Source organism: Chiloscyllium plagiosum, unplaced genomic scaffold (assembly GCF_037043375.1).
Source record: "Chiloscyllium plagiosum isolate Xiang-an unplaced genomic scaffold, Cpla_swu_hap1 HiC_scaffold_20, whole genome shotgun sequence".
NCBI classification, from domain to species: Eukaryota; Metazoa; Chordata; class Chondrichthyes; order Orectolobiformes; family Hemiscylliidae; genus Chiloscyllium; species Chiloscyllium plagiosum.
The window spans coordinates 40,997,413-41,005,464 of NW_028270158.1; positions in this window are offsets into that span (position 1 = coordinate 40,997,413).

Below are 8,052 nucleotides of genomic sequence, written 5' to 3' on the forward strand. Positions count from 1 at the left end.
CCAGTCCATGTCAAGCATAATCCCAAACTAAACTAACCCCACCTGCCTACTTCTGGCCCATATCCTTCCAAAGCTTTCCTATTCATGTATCTATCCAAATGTCTTTTAAATGTGATTGTACCTTCATCTACTGCTTCCTCAGAAGTTTCATTCCACACGCAAATCACCCTCTGTGTAAAAAGTTTGCCTCTTACGTCTTTTTTAAATCTCTCTCCTCTCCCCTTAAAAATGTGCCCCCTAGTCTTGAAATCCCCCATTCTAGGGAAAAGGCAACTACCATCAACTCTATGTATACCTCGCAGTATTTTATAAACTTCTATCAGATCGCTGCCTCAACCTCCTATGCTCCAGTGAAAAGAAGTCTCAAACTATCCAGCCTTTCTTTATAACTCAATCCTTCCATACCAGGCAACATCCTAGTAAATCTCTTCTGAACCCTTTCCAGCTTGATAATATCCTTCCTGCAACTGGGCGGACAGAACTGAACACAGTATTCCAGAAGAGGCCTCATCAATTTCCTGTATCACCTCAAAATGACTTCCTAACTCCTACACTCAAAGGACTGAGCAATGAGGGCAAACATGCTAAACGCCCGTTTAACCACCTTGTCTATGTGTGATACAAACTTCAAATAATTGTGTACCTGCAGCACCCCTAGGTCCCTCTGCTCTACAACACTACCCAAGACCCTACTATTAATTATATAAGCCATACCCTTGTTTGTTGTACCAAAACGCAATACCTTACATTTATCAGATTGAACTCCATTTGCTATTTATCAGCCCATTGACCCATTTGATCAAGATTCCTTTGTAATCTTAGAAAACCTTCTTCACTTTCAACTCTGCCACCAATTTTGGTGTTGTCCGCAATCTTACTAACCACGCCTTCTATATTCTCATCCAAATCATTTGTATAAATGATAAACAAACAAAGACCCAGAACCGATCCCTGTGGAACACCGCTGCTCACAGGTTTCCAGTCTGAAAAGCAACCCTCTACCATTACTCTGTCTCTCATGATTAAGTCAATAATGTATCCAATTGGCAAGCTCATCCTGAATCCCACATGACCTAACTTTACAAATTAGTCTACCATGTGGAACCTTGTCAAAGGTTTTACTAAAATCCAAATAAACAGCGTCTACTGCTCTGCCATTATCAATCTTTTTGGTAACTTCCTCAGAAAACTCAATCAAATTTGTGAGACACAATTTTCCTTGCACAAAAACATGCTGACTATCTCTAATCAATTTTTGCCTTTCTAAGTATCCACAAATCCTAACTTTTATAATCACTTCCAATGATTTCATAAATGATTTGAATGTGAGTATGAGAGGTATAGTTAATAAGTTTGCAGATGACATCAAATTTGGATGTGTAATGGACAGCGAAGAAGGTTGCCTCAGAGTACAACGGGATCTTGACCAGATGGGCCAATGGGCTGAGAAGTGGCAGATAGAGTTTAATTCAGATAAATGCGAGGTGCTGCATTTTGGGAAATCAAATCTTAGCAGGACTTATACACTTAATGGTAAGGTCCTAGGGAGTGTCCTTGGAGTGCAGGTTCATGTTCTTTGAAAGTAGAGTCGCAGGTAGATGAGATAGCGAAGAAGGCGTTTGATATTCTTTCCTTTATTGGTCAGAGTATTGAGTACAGAAGTTGGGAAGTCATGTTGCAGATGTACAGGACATTAGTTAGGCCACTTTTGGAATATTGTGTGCAGTTCTGGTCTCCTTCCTATTGGAATGATATTGTGAAACTTGAAAAGGTTCAGAAAAGATTTACAAGAATGTTACCAGGTTTGGAGAAATTGAGCTATTGGGAGAGGTTGAATAGGCTGGGGCTGTTTTCCCTGGAGCATCAGAGGCTGAGGGGTGACCTCATAGAGGTTTATAAAATCATGAGGGGTATGGATAGGATAAATAGATAAAGTCTTTTCCCTGAGGTGGGTGAGTTCAGAACTAGAGGGCATAGGTTTAGGGTGAAAGTGGTAAGATATAACAGAGGGTATGGATAGGATAAATAGACAAAGTCTTTTCCCTGAGGTGGGTGAGTTCAGAACTAGAGGGCATAGGTTTAAGGTGAGAGTGGAAAGATATAACAGAGACCTAAGGGGCAACATTTTCATGCAGAGGGTGGTACATGTATGGAATGACCTGCCAGAGGAAGTAGTGGAGGCTAGTACAACTGTAACATCTAAAAGGCATCTGGATGGGTATATGAAAAGGAAGGGTTTGGAGGGATATGGGCCAGGTGCTGGCAAGTCGGACTAGATTGGGTTGGACCAAAGGGTCTGTTTCCATGCTGTACATCTCTATGACTCTATGACTCTAATTTATCCACAATCAAAGTCAGACTTACAGGTCTTTAGTTCCCTGGTTTCTCCTCACAACTTTTCTTAAACAAAGGTACAACATTAGTCACACTCCAGTCATCAGGCATTTCACCTATAGTTAAAGATGATGAAAATATTTCTGCGAAAGGTGTCATAATTTCCTCTCTTATTCCCATCAGGTTCGAGGATGCATTAGATCAGGTCCCAGAAATTTATTCACCTTTTTAGTCTAAAACCTCCCAAACTTCCTCTTCTGTAACATGGAATCTTTTTTTGCCTGCATTCTCTAGTCTCCATTTCTTTCTCCACAATAAAAACTGATGCAAAATATTCATTTATTATCTCTCCCATCTCCTGTGGTTAAAATAAAGGTGACCTCCTTGATTTTTAAGAGGCCCTACCCTCTCTCTAGTTACCCTCTTGTTCTTAATGTATTTGTAGAATCTGTTTGGATTATCCTTAACCTTATCTACCAATGCTATCTCATATCCCCCTCTTTGCCTTCCTGATTTGTCTCTTAAGAATGCCCCACACTCTTTATATTGATTAAGAGATTCAGTTGAACCAAGTTGTCTGTGTCTAACATAAGATTCTCTTTTATCCTTGACTAGGACCTCAATATCTTTATTCATCCATTGTTCCTGAATCTTACCAGCCTTACCCTTCGTTCTAACAGGAACAAAATGCCTGTGAACTCTTACCATCACACTCTTGAATGCTTCCCACTTGTCAGATGCCCTTTTACCTGCGAACAGCCTACTCCAATCAACCTTTGCAAGTTCTTGTCTCATTACATTAATATTTGCCTTACTGCAACTAAACATTTTGACTTTTATGGAAGGACTATCCTTTTCCATAAGCATTTTGAAACTCATAGAATCATTATCATTGGACCCAAAGTGTTCCCCTACTTTTACTTCAATCATCTGCGCTGTCTTATTTCCCAAAAGAATGCCTAATTTTGCTCCTTCTTTAACAAAAACATCCACATAAATAAAATGTTCTTGAACACATCTGACAAATTCTTCACCATCCAAACAGTTAATACTATGGTATCCCCAGTCAATATTTGGAAAATTATAAACCCCCAATATTACAATCTTATTATGCTATATATCTGAGATTTCCCTATATATTTGTTTCTCAATTTCCCTCTTACTATTGAGGGTTATATAGTATAATCCCATCAAAGCGATCTTTCCTTTTTTATTTGTAATTTCTACCCATGCATTTTCATGAGACGATTTTCCAGAAATATCTTCTCTAGTTACCACTTAATCAAAAATGCTAACCCCCTCCTTTCTTGCCTCCTTTTCTATCTTTCCTTCAGCATCTAAAACCTCGAACATTGAGCTACCAGTCTTGTCCATTTCCTCTGTCATTGCTATGACATCCCAATTCCATGTTCTTAAACATTCCCTGAGTTCATCAGCCTTACCTGTAAGACCCTTTGCATTGAAATAAATACAATTTAGTTACTACATACTCTGGCTCTCTCTTGCCTTTATTTTCTAATTGACGTGCTCCCCTCACATTCAGAATTTTCCCCATCAAATCTTCTGTTTACACTGCCACTTAGAATTCCTCCACTTCCCCTCTCTATCAGTAGAGAAAATGAGGTCTGCAGATGCTGGAGATCGGAGATGGAAATGTGTTGCTGGAGAAGCGCAGCAGGTCAGGCAGCATTCTAGGGAACAGGAGAATCGACGTTTCGGGCAAAGAAGGGCTAATGCCCGAAACGTCGATTCTCCTGTTCCCTAGAATGCTGCCTGACCTGCTGCGCTTCTCCAGCAACACATTTCCCTCTCTATCAGTATAAAGTCTCCGTTAATGGAATGTGCAAATCTCCCTGTTAAGATATTGGTCCCTTTCCAGTTCAGGTCAGACCCATCCTTTTTGAACTGGTCTTTTCTATCCCAAAAGACATTCCAGTTGTCCAAAAACCTGAATCCCTGAACAATACACTAGCTCTTCAGCTATTGAATTATCTCCTTTAATCTTTTGTTCCTTCTCTTGTTTGAGTTGGCATTGGGAGTAAACCAGAAATTACTACTTTTAGGTTCTATTTTTTAATCTTCTACCTAACCTCTTAAATTCACTCTGTACTGCTTTAATCTTTTCCCTGAAAATGTCATTCCTACCAATGTGTACAACAATTACTGGCTTCTCAACCTCACCTCTATCAATATGATTGAAATGTTTAGAGACATCCTTAAAGGCTGTTGCTGTTAGATCCTAAATTTCTACATCTCACCCTCTCTCTGCACATTGCCCTCTCGGAGTTGACCTCCTTGTGGAATGTTCCTTTGTAAAAGGTCTGGAAAGAAATGTGGTGAATTTTGTCAATATTCATACCGAGCAGTTGCTATGCAGACATCTGTGCTCTTTGGGGAATGTCCAGGGATGCACACTAAGTCACACATCAATGACATCAGGCAGACTATCAACTTGGTAAAAGACTTTGTGCAAAAACCTACTAGTCTTCTCGAGTACAGAATTGTCCTGAACTGTTGCTCATAAGCCCATTCAATGGTCCAGGACTGCATACTGAGGGATACCAAAATTTGGGCAACAGCTACAGTGGTGCAATGGGGAAAAATTGATGTCTAAGCCCTTTCAGCCATAGTACACTGCAGGACTGCAAACTGTAGAACCACCTTAAGCTATGTGCCTTACACAGAAGGTACATCGTGAACATCAAGACTATTGGAATAGTAATGATGCATCTCAGAGTTGAGCACAGTGTATAGAGAAAAGCTTATTTGTATACAGCAATACTTGCCATAACTTTCAATGTGAAATGTTTTTCCATCAATCTGAAACCTTACATATGTATTCAAAATATTAAAAATGGTCAGTGCTGTCACATCTCTTGAACAAATAATAAAAATAATTAAGACTGCTATAATCATATTGAGCCATCTAAGAGTGAAACATGCTGAGAGGTTGAATTTAATTTCAGATTCTGAAATATTGAAGTTGAAATGTTCTGTAATATACTTTTCAAATGCTATAAATGAAGTATATTTTTGAGAAAAAAATATATTGAGATAACTAAGGGCAGATCATGATATTTGGAGATAAGTGGAATTTTGTTGCACGTGCTGTTAATTAACAAGATTATAGGAGAAAGTGAGGACTGCAGATTCTGGAGATCAGAGCTGAAAATGTGTTACTGGAAAAGCGTAGCAGGTCAGGCAGCATCCAAGGAGCAGGAGAATCGACATTTCGGGCATGAGCCTGAAAGTGGCGGAAGAATTGTTCGATGTCTCGCCATGTGTTGAACTCGTTAATCCAAGAGCATAGGGGAATGAAGGTGAGGCCTCTGCTGAGGCCTTCACCTCCGCGCCTACTCCTTCAACCAGGATTCTCGCCCACCCTCTGACACCCTATCCACCTGGACACCCCGTGCTGGCCTCTTACCTGCCCTCGAGCTCTTCATAGTCAACTGCCGCCGTGACATTAACCGCGTCAACCTCTCCACCCCCTCACCCACTCCAACCTCTCACCCTCGGAACGTGCAGCCCTCCACTCCCTCTGTTCCAACCCCAACCTCACTATCAAACCGGCAGACAAGGGAGGCGCGGTAGTAGTTTGGTGCACCGACCTTTACACCGCTGAGGCTAAACGCCAGCTCGCAGACACCTCCTACTACTGCCCCCTTGACCATGACCCCACCTCCCACCACCAAACCATCATCTCCCAGACCATCCATAACCTCATCACCTCAGAGGATCTCCCATCCACCGCCTCCAACCTCATAGTCCCACAACCCCGCACTACCTATTTCTACTGCCTCCTGTCCCCCTTAGTACAAGAACTCCCCACCTACGTTCAGGACACCACCCACGCCCTCCACCTCCTCGATGATTTTCGCTTCCCCGGTCTCCAACGCCTTATTGTCACCATGGACATCTAGTCCCTGTACCCTCCATACCCTCCGCTTCTTCCTTTCCCGCCGTACCAACCAGTACCCTTCCACTGACACCCTCCTTCGACTGACTGAACTGGTCCGCACTCTGAACAACTTCTCTTTCCAATCCTCCCACTTCCTCCAAACCAAAGGAGTAGCCATGGGCACCCGCATGGGCCCCAGCTATGCCTGCCTCTTCATAGGATATGTGGAACAGTCCACCTTCTGCAGCTACACTGGCACCACCCCCCACCTTTTCCTCCACTACATCGATGACTGTATCAGCGCTGCCTCGTGCTCCCACAAGGAGGTTGAACAGTTCATCCACTTTACCACCTTCCACTCCGACCTCAAATTTACCTGGACCGTCTCAGACTCCTCCCTCCCCTTCCTAGACCTCTCCATTTCTATCTCGGGCGTTCGAATCAACATGGACATTTACTATAAACCAACCGACTCCCACAGCTACCTAAACTACATCTCCTCCCACTCTGCACCCTGTAAAAACGTCATCCCATATTCCCAATTCCTTTGTCTCCACCGTATCTGCTCCCAGAAGGACCAGTTCCAATACCTAACAACCCAGATGGCCTCCTTCTTCAAAGACTGCAATTTCCCCCCAAACATGATCGACGATGCTCTCCACTGCATCTCCTCCACCTCCCGCTGCTCCGCCCTTGAGCCCCGCCCCTGAGCCCCGCCCCTCCAATCATCACCAGAACAGAACCCCACTGGTCCTCATCTACCACCCCATCAACCTCCATATACATCGTATCATCTGTCATCATTTCCGCCACCTCCAAATGGACCCCACCACCAGGGATATATTTCCCTCCCCTCCCCTATCAGTGTTCCGAAAAGACCACTCCCTCCATGACTCCCTCGTCAGGTCCACACACCCTCACCAACCTAACCTCCACTCCCGGCACCTTCCCCTGCAACCGCAAGAAATGCAAAACTTGCACCCACACCTCTCCCCCGTTACTTCCCTCCAAGGCCCCAAGGGATCCTTCCATATCCACCACAAATTCACCTGCACCTCCACACACATCATTTACTGCATCCCCTGCACCCGATGTGGCCTCCTCTATATTGGGGAGACAGGCCGCCTACTTGTGGAATGTTTCAGAGAACACCTCTGGGACACTTGGATCAACCAACCCAACCACCCCATGGCTCAACACTTCAACTCCCCCTCCCACTCCACCAAGGACATGCAGGACTCCTCCATTGCCAGATCATAGCAACACGATGGCTGGTGGAAGAGTGCCTCGTCTTCCGCCTAGGAACCCTCCAACCACAAGGGATGAACTCAGATTTCTCCAGTTTCCTCATTTCCACTCCCCCCACCTTGTCTCAGTCCCAACCCCTGAACTCAGCACCACCTTCCTAACCTGCAATCTTCTTCCTGACCTCTCCGCCCCCACCCCCGCTCCGGCCTATCACCCTCACTTTAACCTCCTTCCACCTACCGCATTTCCAATGCCCCTCCCCCAAGTCCCTCCTCCCTACCTTTTATCTTAGCCTGCTTGCCATTAACAAGATTATCCATGGTACAACTACATTGCCAGTAATATTACCCAATATACATTTCTATCTTTTCTATCTAACCTACTTTTCTGTTATCTTATCAAACATATATCTCTATATATGTTTCTAGTTGTATATGAAGCATCTTATCTACTTATTGATTATGGTATAAAAAATTTAAAAATCAGTGGTTTGTTTATCACATTTCAGATATCTCAAGTTAGTTGTCAATCTGTCAATGCCACATTCTAGAAATATTACAAGCTCTTCA